We start from the raw sequence: 12,561 nt of genomic DNA on the forward strand, positions 1-12,561 counted from the left end.
AGTCATTAGTTTATCCGTAGATTTATGAAAGTAAAACTCCATAGAACAGTCAATAACATTAAAGTAATGGTTAAATTATATACACATACACTTGTCACATGCCTGTGTTGCTGTTTTGTACATGTTTATCCTTTCCACTACTGCTGATATAAAAGATTGTGCAGGACTAAATCTCAAACAAGGCCAAGCTCATTCCTAAATACTTTCATATCAGGTGCAAGGAGCACATTCACAACAGCCACACTGCACAGTGTTTATCACCACACTCCATCATAAGCAGCAGTGCGAGAGGCTAACAAGTGAAGAGACAATAGCGGCAAATCGCAAAATCAAGTACGATTAGGCATAGCGATCCAACAAGGGTAATTACAGTGGAGCTGAAGGAGGTGCACACGGGCGAAAAAGGGGATGCTTGGGCTGGCCTGCATTTTTCACCTAGCTCTGAAATTGCAATTGCTGCAGTCAGCACACATGAATAATTAGAGAATTATCAATCACTTGCCTTAAATTCTTATCAAACCTCTCTTATGAGATAAATTAATGTTTCTGTAACCACATGCAGACTAAACTAGCTGCAAAATGGTCATCCATGCATCCGATAGTTATAAAATGTAAGTTTAAACTATGGACTGCTGGATTGTATCGGCCTTATATTATTGATTTTTGTTAATTTACTAAAATAAAGTGTCAAATATTTAAAATATTTACAAATTGAATATAGGTGATGTGATTTAACAGTTTTACTGTTTATGTCTGTCTGTGTCTCAATTAGTTTTGTCTAAATTACTTTCTTTTAAGCAATCTAAAAATGTCTTATGCATAGCACCAATTCAGTGTTAAAATATCCCAGCCAGCCCACCGCAACACAACACAACCGAGCATCTGTAGGTGCCCACAGATTACGAAGGGGGCTCGTAAAAAGTCACTAGGACTCCCCCCCAGTTGAAATGCCAGTTCCAGTAAACCACCGAGTAGTATGGTGAATGAATCATTCCTCTTTGCATTTATATGGTAATTTTTGTCTCTGTAAATCTAACCCGCCATTACAAAAAATAAAAATAAGAAAAAAAGCTGGGCCCTTTGAAGCCCACACAAACAGCATTGTTTTCATTCTTTGGAAATCCTTTACTCAGCTGCTGAACTCGACAGGGTCAGAGTTGAGCGTGTCCAAGATGCAGTCACGCTCTCAACCAAAACAAAACTTTATTCAAGCAGTATGAATAGGTCACCTTGATGTCGGCACATATTTACACCATTCATTCAGTCCCCGTCTGCCGAGTGAAAAAGAAGTAAAGATGGATGAGAGTCAATGTCATACTCAGTCCATTAAAAGGGTGATGGGGGATGTTGCATAAAAAAACTCCCAGGGGGTAAACAGCTGAAAGGAAAAGATGGTGGAGCAGACGTCTGATTTTACCTGCACAGAGATCTACTTTGCACACAGACTCAAACAAAGACAACAAAGAGCATGGCGGGGTATAGGCGTGGATAAAATATGGGTGGTGTCTCAGCCCTGATGCTTTTTATTAAATCATTCTTGCGAATTCATGATTATGCTAATTAATTGCTACTGTGCCAATGGAATAAAAAACTTACTACAAAAGCTCCTTCAAAAAAAGAATGACAAACCTATTGGCCTTGAGACACATTGGTTAATAAATTTTCAGTGTGCACTTCATCTCCAGAGTATGTTTGTAGCCCGTAAATTAACGGGACAACAAACGGTTTGGCCGTGGGTCTGCTGGATTCATAACATGTTCCACAATGCTCTTCATTTTTTATGCAACAAGGTTGTAAATGCTTGTCACAGTTTCCAGCGCAAGAACTTTATTTAATGCAGAGAATTGTACTCCAAAACATATGTTCTTAAGTAATTAAGTACAGTGTTAATAATATATTGGAATGCCATGCAAAACTATCCACTTTTTGTAGATTTTGATTCTCGATTAGTTTCAAAGTGAAAAGTTAAAAGTTAAAAGCTAGTGCAGTTTTAAGCCAATGAAAGAGCTCATCTAAAGGCTTTAAGTTTGTAGACAAATTACATTCAAACTCATATTCACACCTTCATAAATAATTTATACTTTTAACTAAACCTACCTGCTTGTATTTGTAATATAGCAGAATGCCAATCTAGCCAGGCAATCACATGGAGATCAAGCAGGCTCCAGAACTAGAACATATGCCAGATTCAAACTTCAGATCTGTCAGACAGATGTACTAACCGCACATACAACAAATTAATAAATTTAAAAAGGGGTTTTATTTTCCAATAAAGCAGTCGTTCTTTCTGGCAGCAGGATGAGTTGGCACTTTTAGATGCTTTATTCATGACATAATCATGATTTCAAACCATTTAAGACTTCTAAAATGCAGTATGGCAGACGCTACTGAGCTCCACAAACTTCCCCTTCATGATCATGCAGTGTGCTCCATTAAAAAAAAAATGGTGCTGAAAATGATGTTGATTTTCTCCCAAAACAGCTCTCAAGCAAGTCAGAGGCAGCTGCAATGTTGCTAGCAATAAGTCGATAAAAAGCATCACCGCATCAGAAGAGCAAAAGAATTGCTAATGTAAAATGAAAGCAAAACATGTCATAAGTGGAAGTCGTTTGTAGCCGTACATGTAAACTGACGTTACCCAGCAACCTGCTACAATTCTTATACAGTAGGATATTGTCATTTTTGTATGTGCTAAGCTTCTTAGTAATGCCGCCAAAATGTGTCTTGATCTCCTCAATTCATAGTGAAATTGTCTTTTGGGAGATAAAGAACATAAACGCGGAAATCCCTTCACAGATTCGTCTGTTGTCAAACGGGAAAAGGAAAAGGGAGATTGTAATTTCATGCCTTGGATTAGACTGCTATTCCCTTAATGATGGCAGAGAGGCATGAAATCTTTACGCCTAAGTAAAGTCAATGTGTTAGTGTTCAAAACAACATCAATAAACTGGTTAGTCAGTCAAGACAAGGAGGTGCTGTTACAATAATTTGATTATTTTGAGCATCTTGCAAATGGCTTCATTTGTGGGGAATGTTGGCACATGGATATGAAATACTGATGAAAAAAATTAATGAATACACTCATTTGATCCTAATGAGACGATTTCTTTTGTCCCTACAGGATTATTGAAAATTCTGGTACATTAGTGCTTTCTCTCTTAAGAGCTGCAAAAATGAGGAGACTTTCTGGCATGTATGGCTGAGTTATATTTGTACATTTCTTTGTCTTGCTAGGAAATGACTAGCTCTGCTCCAGTGCCAGATCCATCCGTCAGCTTCCAAGCTGCTCAGCAGAACTTTTCTCTAATTCATCTATCCATCCGTCCTTACAGTCCTCGAACAAGGGAGCAGAATGAAACGAGAGGTTTAACCCCCCCTCCCAGAAACCACAAGTGGCTTCAGTAATTGCCGTCATTTCATCTGGTCAGGTTTCCTGTGTTGAGGCCACAATGAAATGTCGCCATTTACGCATTACTGCAAAACCACACAATTGAACAAGTCGACATTAGGGAACCAGAAATATGTTTCCACCCAAGAGCAAACCCAATGATGACGACATTGATATAAAGCTCAATGCTGATGTAGTTTTAAAGCAAAGTTCCAGGGATTGTATTGATTTTTTAAATAAAAATGGGACGAGTTCCTAAGCCCATATCTGAAAAAAAAAATACTCCGGTTGTGAACTGCGAGGAAAGGATCTTATTCCACCAAGGAAAGTTTTTGTATTAAAAAGTGGAAATGTGTGGGAAGAGATGACCACAATATCCTTGTGCACGGTAGACCTCCAATATTCGTTATATTAAACTTGAAGTTGTTTATTAATTTAAAACATTAATAATTAGAACAATTAAACATTATTTTAATGTAATAACTATGGCAAAAAACTGTCAGAGAAAGAAAAAAGATAGGGTTAATATCAAAATGCAAACTACTGATCCAATGTCCAACTCTCATGGAGATTCCACCTCCAAATACATCTCCAAGTTCATTTTGAACTTAATAATGTAATTATCATCATCCTCCACTAGGAAGTAGAATGAAAGAACATTTGAATTGGTCATAATATTTATTAAGATTTTCTTTTTAATATAAGTCTATTGTCTGCTCATATTCTGATAATAGTTCATGATGACATTATGCCAGGTCAAATCCACCAACAGTCTCAGAACTTTGCTAATTTGCATTAAATCATCATTTGCATTTTTCATGCCAAATTAAGGAGCACCTGTAGACAAACAAGACAAACTTTGCACGGATTAGCCCTCAATCATTCTTTGTTAAAACAATGCCACAATTAGTGAAAAAAGGTGAGGATAATGGATTTTGGCAACACAAATGATCAAGGACAAGTATTGATACAAAACCCCAGCCTTAGATCCCACCCAATGCTGCTTCTCAAGCAAATTGGCCCACTATTTGGGTAAAATATGACAATAACCAAGTGAAAATTCAACGGCATTGTGACGCTAGTGACATTTGCTTCGCCTCCATCAGACCTCTATTCCCCCCAAATAACCTGCTCTAGATCCAAGTCAGTCTGCCATGGAAAAGCAGACAGAAATGTTCTCTATTGTGGTTCATTTCCATAAATTTAAACTGTAAAAACACCTCAGCCAGAGGAGAGGGAATCCTCAATGGATGTGGGGTAGGAAAAAAAACAAATAAACTGACAAAAAAAGCAAGAGTGGGATGTCACTGGAGGCCAATAGATCAAACTGTCTCACCTGAACATCATACTATCACAACGCACACGTGGTAGATCAGATGAAAGAGCTTCTTCGATTGGTGCCACATCAACAACCTGGAGGGCAATAAATAATACTCAAGAGACAACACAAAAAGAATGTTGCCTTCAAAGCCAAGTTGTGTATACGCTATGACTAATTCAGCGAGGAACTGAATTTGTTTCCTGTTTGCAACCATACGTGAGTAGAGGCGCTTTCATCTTGCTACATTAACACTTCTGTTAGCTTATTAATACAATGGAAAAACCAGTAGCTATGAGAGAAAACCAAAATGACGATGATAGAGAAGTAAACGAATAAGAGATCAAATTCAAAACTAGATTTATGCCATGCAAATAAAGGGCTATCAAGCCAGGTGTGCCTGAGGTGTTAATGAGAAAACAATGGCTTCTTAAAAGAATAATAGTAGCTTATAAAGTAACTGATTGTACTATAAAGGCAATCAGTAAAAATAAAATGTATGTGTATATTTTTGCGTGGAGGAGATGTGTGGAATTATTATACATTATTAATGAAATACATGAGCAATAGTATTTGTAAAGCGGAAACCCTGCTGTGGCGTGGCAATGCTGGTAAAGCAATAAAGTAAAGATGCATATGGAATTTGTACGACAAAGACAATCAAATGTGAATCATACATGACAAGCAAATGAATTTTAAGTACTACAGAAGAAACATTACAGGAAATGGTTATACAGCAGCTGCATTTGTATAGCAGCAGTGTACAACACTTCATGTTATCAGGGTCTTGCCCATTTTGAAAGAATAACATATTTCTTTTTAAAATTTTGAGATTGTCTTTTTACTGTCATTTTTTTCACCAAAACAACATAATGACAATGTCATTAGAATTAAGGGTAAGTGGGAGGATACATTTTTCCGTACTGGTGCATCGAACCAAGACTGGGTTTGTAAAAGGAAGGCACAGAATTCAATGTGAAAAGCATAAGGGTCAATATAGAAAATAAACAACCTTACTTAGAGGGGTTTTGATGGTCTTACAACCAATCGTTTGCGTAGCCATTTAGACATAAAGAAGGAGTATGTTTCGAACGTGACGCACTTGTGTTTCAGTAGATTTCGCATCTGATGTATTTGCTTTTGTTATCTGCCTGCAGCTGTACTACGCTAAACAAACTGACCTTTGAGGTATACAACTGAAATATTCTAGAATAATTTATCACTGCCCAGTAACAAGTATGTCTACGGCAATTACATCAGATAGGTTGTTGTATGAAACCTAACAAAACATGTTTCCTGTTGCCTCAATTTGAAAGAGTTCGAGAATTTTAATATTAATATAAGCACCCAAAAAGACAGCAGGAGCATCCATTCAATTTTAACCCGTTGAGGCTGCACTTTATTTGTACTCAAAATGTTAGTTTTTCCTTTTAAAATTGCAGCGTCCAAAAAACTCTCAATGGGATGGAGAACCATAAAAAATGACCAGTTGATAAAGAGGGGAGAAAAAGTGAATGATATCCTGTGAAAGTGAGAGCAACGGGTGATACGGGATTCTTGCTTTGAATGTATGAGCTGGGGTGTGGAGAGAGGAAGGAAGTAGGGAAGGAAGGAAGGAAGCCATGTAGTCATTACTCTCACTAGCTAACAAGCTGGAGGAACATCAACAACTCCCAAAAGTCGGCATGTTAACGTCACATAGCCCGGAATGGCCAGCTGATGTACTGTGTTGGCCACATTAAGGACCCATGTTGGCAAGGACATCAAGAGCCATAACCATACAGTATTATTGTTATATTTATATATTTATATATACATATACACACACATATATCTATATCTATATCTATATCTATATCTATATCTATATCTATATCTATATCTATATCTATATCTATATCTATATCTATATCTATATCTATATCTATATCTATATCTATATCTATATCTATATCTATATCTATATCTATATCTATATCTATATCTATATCTATATCTATATCTATATCTATATCTATATCTATATATATATATATATATATATATATATATATATATATATATATATATATATATATATATATATATATATATATATATATATACACACACACACACACACACACATTAACGTTGCCGTTGTACTAATACCAACTGAAATTCTGTCAGTATAGGCTAGATGTCTTGTAAGTGTGCTTGATACCCCCATTATCGGGATGATTTCTAATATTGAAGTTTCATAATTTGTATAATTTGAAATGTAAAATTGTCAGCTCTGAATAAATTCTTTACATAACAGGAAGGTAGATTCCTCCTTAAAATGCTACACACATACACACCACAAGGCTTTGATACATTTGTTTGTTTACCCCACTTTGCACAACCAAGATCTGTTATGTAATGGTTCCCGATGGAGGCTTAAGGGCAAGAATAGCTAAGGGGATCAAAACAGAGACGGTGTCAGTCAAAATAATCCCTTCATTTTCTCTCACTACCATTTCATCGAAGTAATGTTCATAAATAGCTCAACCTAACCCTAACCCAAAAACAGCATGGAAACCAAATTTCCCCACTAAGCCCAGATATCTAGCCTTCTGGATCAGATGGTGGGTTTTGCCCTCTTGTATATAACAGTAAAGTGATTTAAAATTGACACATGTAGGAAAAAGTCAGCACGAGCCTTGCTAAAATCCATAGTTATGAATTCAATTAAACCGCAGTGGGGTGGCATTTTGTCAAAACCCTTTACTCCAATTGCCAATTGCTCCCATTGTGCATGGAAATGTTGAAAGAAAAAACAAGATGATTTGCTTTTCTCTTCATGTTTCTTTCTTATTCCATTGACCATTTGACCTGCTAAAAGGTCAAAGCTCATAGTAGCAGACAAACACTCCAGACATCGCATACTAGTGATTTTGGCGTCAGGAGGGATTCAACTAAGTTCCACATGGGCTGCCTATCCTCACCCTAGGAGGGTGTTATCACGCTGTGTTTTTGTAATACCACTTTAAGTCTGACAATCAGTAGTCTGAGGAAAGCCAGGCTGGTTTAAAACAGGAGCTCGAGAAGAAACACCTAGAACTGAAGCCAAATCCTTGGATGAAGAGGATAAAGAAAAAAAATACATGAAGAAAAGATTAATAATATGTATTGTTGGTTATGAATTGAAATAACAGGAAGCAGGAAACCTATTTTGTTCCAAGATCGAGTGCCCACTATGTGATTGCCAGTGGGTTGTGGTTGAGCCTGTGTATTTTTGTTCCTGCTTCAGCCAAGTACACATTCCACTAATTTCATCAAGGGTGATAAAGCGCTACAAAATCGAGTCTGCGGCTAGTTATTTAGCTAAATCTATCCTCGATGAGTTGAATTAGCGGCGTGTGGTGAGTAAAGTGGGCATTCACCCATAGAAAGGGGAAAACATGGCCAGGAAGCACAAGGAATAGATTTGAAATGTATGTTTATCTTGTAATATTTAAAACAAGCATGTTACTTAACCCGATTTTCTGCCATATTTACTATTTCTCCATTCTTGTAATATGGGTAAAAGGCCCACCAAATTACACATGTTGTAATATGGTTACCCCAGATCAACAGATTACAGTAAATGGTCTACTCTAAAAGTAGACTACCGTGGACAGCGTCATACCATGTGGTTAACATGTAATGCTGTATGGTATTATATGTTCTATTTAAGTACTTTGACTGTTCAACGATAATGGGGGTATCAAACACATTTAGAAGACATCTAGCCGATACTGGCAGAATTTCAGTTGATATTAGTACAACGGCAAGGTAAATCAATCAATAAAATAGGTGGTTCGACCAGAATACCATGTTCTGGGGATTCCTGGTCTTCACTTTGAAGGGAGCAAATCCTGATTTGCCTTCTCTGGGTCTGTTTCCACGAATCTGCATATTCACAGCCTCCTTAACAGGAAGCTTTTCCTGCATTCACACCACATGTGCAAACTACCTCATTCTTATTCCCATTAACATCTCGCTGATATCATTTAGGAGTGAGGACTCAACTAATGTGCTTACTTCTCACTCTTTTCCTAGTGTTATTCCCTTAATTACCATAAAATCCTCTTCTCGTCCTTTTTAGGTTTACTTTCACCCCCCAAAAACACTGCAAACTCCAGTCCACATGTGCCAATAATGTCTTGGACTAAGAAAAGGAAGGAATAAACGACAACATTTGTTTCTCTGCTCTATCTATCGTTAAACCCTATTAAATAACGCCCGAGAAGTCCATTAGGCCAGCACTATCCTTCTGGACCATCCTGAGGACTTCTTCCCTTTTCTGATTTCATACTCTGGATGACCCTCTACAAAATTGACACTCCATGTTTACCGCTTATGTGAATAATACCATACGCTGCTGTTTCTTTGCCAAAATCGCTTGCACTTCAATTTACCACAGTGACCTGAATTCATAGTCCAGGATTTTTGTATAGTTAGCTTGAGAAGTGATTTACCAAAAAAAATTACAACCAATGAAAAAGGTCCAATATATTATAGCAAGAGAAAATTACCATGATTTTCTATTTAAAAAAATAAAAATAAAAAAAACAAGATGGCAATATGCCGCTCTGTGGACTTGGTCTCGCAGGAAACCAGCCAACTTTGATTTTCCACTGTGTGCGGGCCAGAGCTCCATCCTGTGCGGTCCCACATGGAACAGGCCTGCAAGGCGCATACAGTACATTTACAACTCACCGCCGATTCCAATGAGGCACAGCAAAACTAATACTCAGGTCTGGTATAACTCAGCTAATTCTGCTTCATCCTGACCTATTCTTTTCTGAAAGTACAAAATCCGTGAGTTTGTGACAAAATGAGTGATGACTTAAACGTATTGTAGTCGTCTTCACAAAACAGTAGTGCATCTGAAGTCAAGCCTAATTGTGCCGGCTTAATTGAAATACTCGCCTTTGACTGACCAAAACACTTCTGGCATTAAAATGACCGGTTACGGTAAATTTGCTTCGCCTTTTATCGACATTTTTTTGCCATTATAAAAAAAAAAGCAGAAAAGAAAATGGTTATTTTTTAAACTCCTAAACAAGATTCTTTTCTGCAGGGATGAACTTGATCATAAAGATAACAATTCCTTTAACGGCTGACTGTCTAGCAACTGGAGTCTGTCAGCTACATCCGAAGGTCTCTGAATAAGAGCTTTACTCTCATTTTCACAGACCAGCAGCTCCCGGGTCGCTTCGCTGCCCGCTCCACAGACATAACACGACCATCCATATTCTTTAGGCCTGACGTCGGAGAGCTTCATGCAACTGTCTGCAGGCATTCCTCTGCTGCTACATCTTGATCTAGTGAACCTTGAAGAGAGACTTCTAGAAACCTTGTCACTGGCATAATTGCACACATAATAAGCCGCTCTCAGGGAGGGAAAATGTCAGCAGTCAGTATTGGAATTGCTCAGCGTCTGTTCTAGTTTGAAGAAGTCTGTTATCCCAGCAAAATTCACGACATGTTCCGAAGGCTTATTCAAATTGGCTCCATCTATTATTGGGACAATTAACAATACAGACCTGCCAAAAGGCAAAAAAAATCTATTTTGTAGTGGGCAAAGAGACAAATTTTGACAACGTGCAAAATAAAAAAGCTATTTGACACATGATGTTGTATTTCAAAATGAATCGTCATGGCAAGTTAAAATAGCCTACAATTTTTCTAAGTTTTAATTGTGAAACTTATAATTAAGTGTTCTCTGCGGGGCAAAATCTACAGGAATTAATCAATTATTATGTCCATGTTTAGATGTCTAGTTTAGCAGTAATCAATCATTCCCCACCCATTTTCTCCCTTGAGTTTTAAGTTTGATCGAAGACTAATCTCTACTAGTAAGGCGATTAAAATTAGCATATGTTTCATTGTTAAGTAAAGAAAGCAGGCTGGGATGAGATCCCATAGTGCTTGTAGAAAGAGCCAAAAAATACTACCGCCAAATTAGGAAGGCTTGGGGGGGACAACAATCATGTCAACGTTACAGTAAATGAAAGAAAATCCCGTCACGATGCTTGGCTCGGTCAGTCTCCGACGGCAGCAAAGCAAGGCAATCGGGATTGTGACATGAAGGGTTTTAAGTTGTAATAACTTTTTTCCCCTTGTGAGACCGCACACTCAAACTATAATGACAATGATGATGAAGCAAAGCTTTAAAAGTGATCACCCCGCAGGGCCATAAAATGAGCCACCTCTCAATTCAAGTGAGGGATGTAACTGCAACCTCTTGATGATAAGTATGCTGTGGCGGAGGAAATGATGAACAGAGTCAGCATAAACATGACATTGGCCGGTTCAAGTGTTTCCCTACAATTGGGCAACTTGGCATTGGTGGGGGCTAAAACACAGCGAACATTCACGGAATGAGCCAAACATAACAGCCCCGCTGCTCCATTTAAAACCACATCAGCAGCGGCATGCAAACATATAATCATACTCTGGCAGAAAAAAATGTGCAATAACAGGAAAGGGGAAAATGATAAAAATCGACTGTTTGCGACCCTCGAGAAAATGTACAGGGAGGGAAAAAAAGCCCCCATTCAGCATTTCATCAGCAACACAAACAGGAGCAGCTGGGGCACGCAAACATGCTGAAGTGGGCTAATTGGGATATTTAGACACTGTTTCACTCTGGGTGGGAGTCAGATAGAGAATTTGCTCCTTTGCATCACACTTAAAAGGAAACATTGTTATATGACTTTGCAAAAAAATAAAAATGAAAAAGGAATGACTACAGACAGTAAACGTCCGGGCGACCAAACGTCCGGGCGACTAAACGTTCGGGCGACCAAACGTCCGGGCGACCAAACGTCCGGGCGACCAAACGTCCGGGCGACCAAACGTCCGGGCGACCAAACGTCCGGGCGACCAAACGTCCGGGCGACCAAACGTCCGGCGACCAAACATCCCGCCAGGGACAGTTAGATGCTGCAAAGCAGGGAAGTTAATAATTCACCATAAATCATCTAAGATGATTTTATTCTTTATGACAAGAATAGTTACATATTGTAACTATTCTCCACGCACAGTCTTGTCAAAGGTACAAGTGAAAATAAACTGGCAACTTTTTGCTCTCGGTCAGCAGAAATTGTTCAAATTATTTTTTCAGTAATCAAGTTTAAATGGTTTATAATACTTTTTCCAGCCAATTGGTATAAAGACCTATGTCTGTCCAGCAAAGTTGTTTTAATTGCAGACCTCTGTGAGTTAGTTTCCAATAATTCAACATCTGGTTTTGTTGCACTAGTAAAAAACTGCATTCAAACGAAAGGTTCATCAAGTCATATTAGGACGGACCATGTTCCAACTCTCTGTTAAAGCCAAGTAGTGTTTTGAACAAGTTTCCGCCACATGACTATGAGAGCCACTGTGCCTTCATGTTCCCTTCCAGCTTCCCCTTGACATCCTGTCTGACTCAATGTTGCATTCCCAGACCACCCCTTTTCCTCTTACTGGATTTCAGCATATTGCCAGTCTCTCGGACCCTGATCAGCAATAATGTGTGGGCATGAATGAAGAAACCTGAGTCCCCACCAAGATTAAAAACATTTTATGACCTTCTACCTTACAATGCCATTATTTTTTAGTGATCATAATAATTTAAAAAAATAAAAACATCTTTATAGTATATATCGGCTACAGGCGACTTAGGCGTGCAAGTACCAAGGCTAGTCTCACAAACAATAGCTTGCCAAAACAGTTTGGCCAGTCAAAAATGACCCTAATGATCCCTCAAAGTCAGAAGATAATCAGATAAATAGCAAAAAGGGGTCAGGAACAGTGAACGTGTATAGAAAGAGTAATTTTTTCATGCGAGTCAGGAGGCTAG

At 38.2% G+C, this 12,561-nt stretch overlaps 1 protein-coding gene across 3 annotated transcripts in view; it reads right to left on the reverse strand.

Moving 5' to 3' along the window:
- plxna2 (plexin A2) overlaps nucleotides 1-12,561 on the reverse strand; it is a 215,696-nt gene that overhangs the window by 117,061 nt on the left and 86,074 nt on the right. The window lies entirely within an intron of this gene.

The sequence above is a fragment of the Stigmatopora nigra genome, chromosome 1, assembly GCF_051989575.1.
Source record: "Stigmatopora nigra isolate UIUO_SnigA chromosome 1, RoL_Snig_1.1, whole genome shotgun sequence".
Classification (NCBI taxonomy): domain Eukaryota; kingdom Metazoa; phylum Chordata; class Actinopteri; order Syngnathiformes; family Syngnathidae; genus Stigmatopora; species Stigmatopora nigra.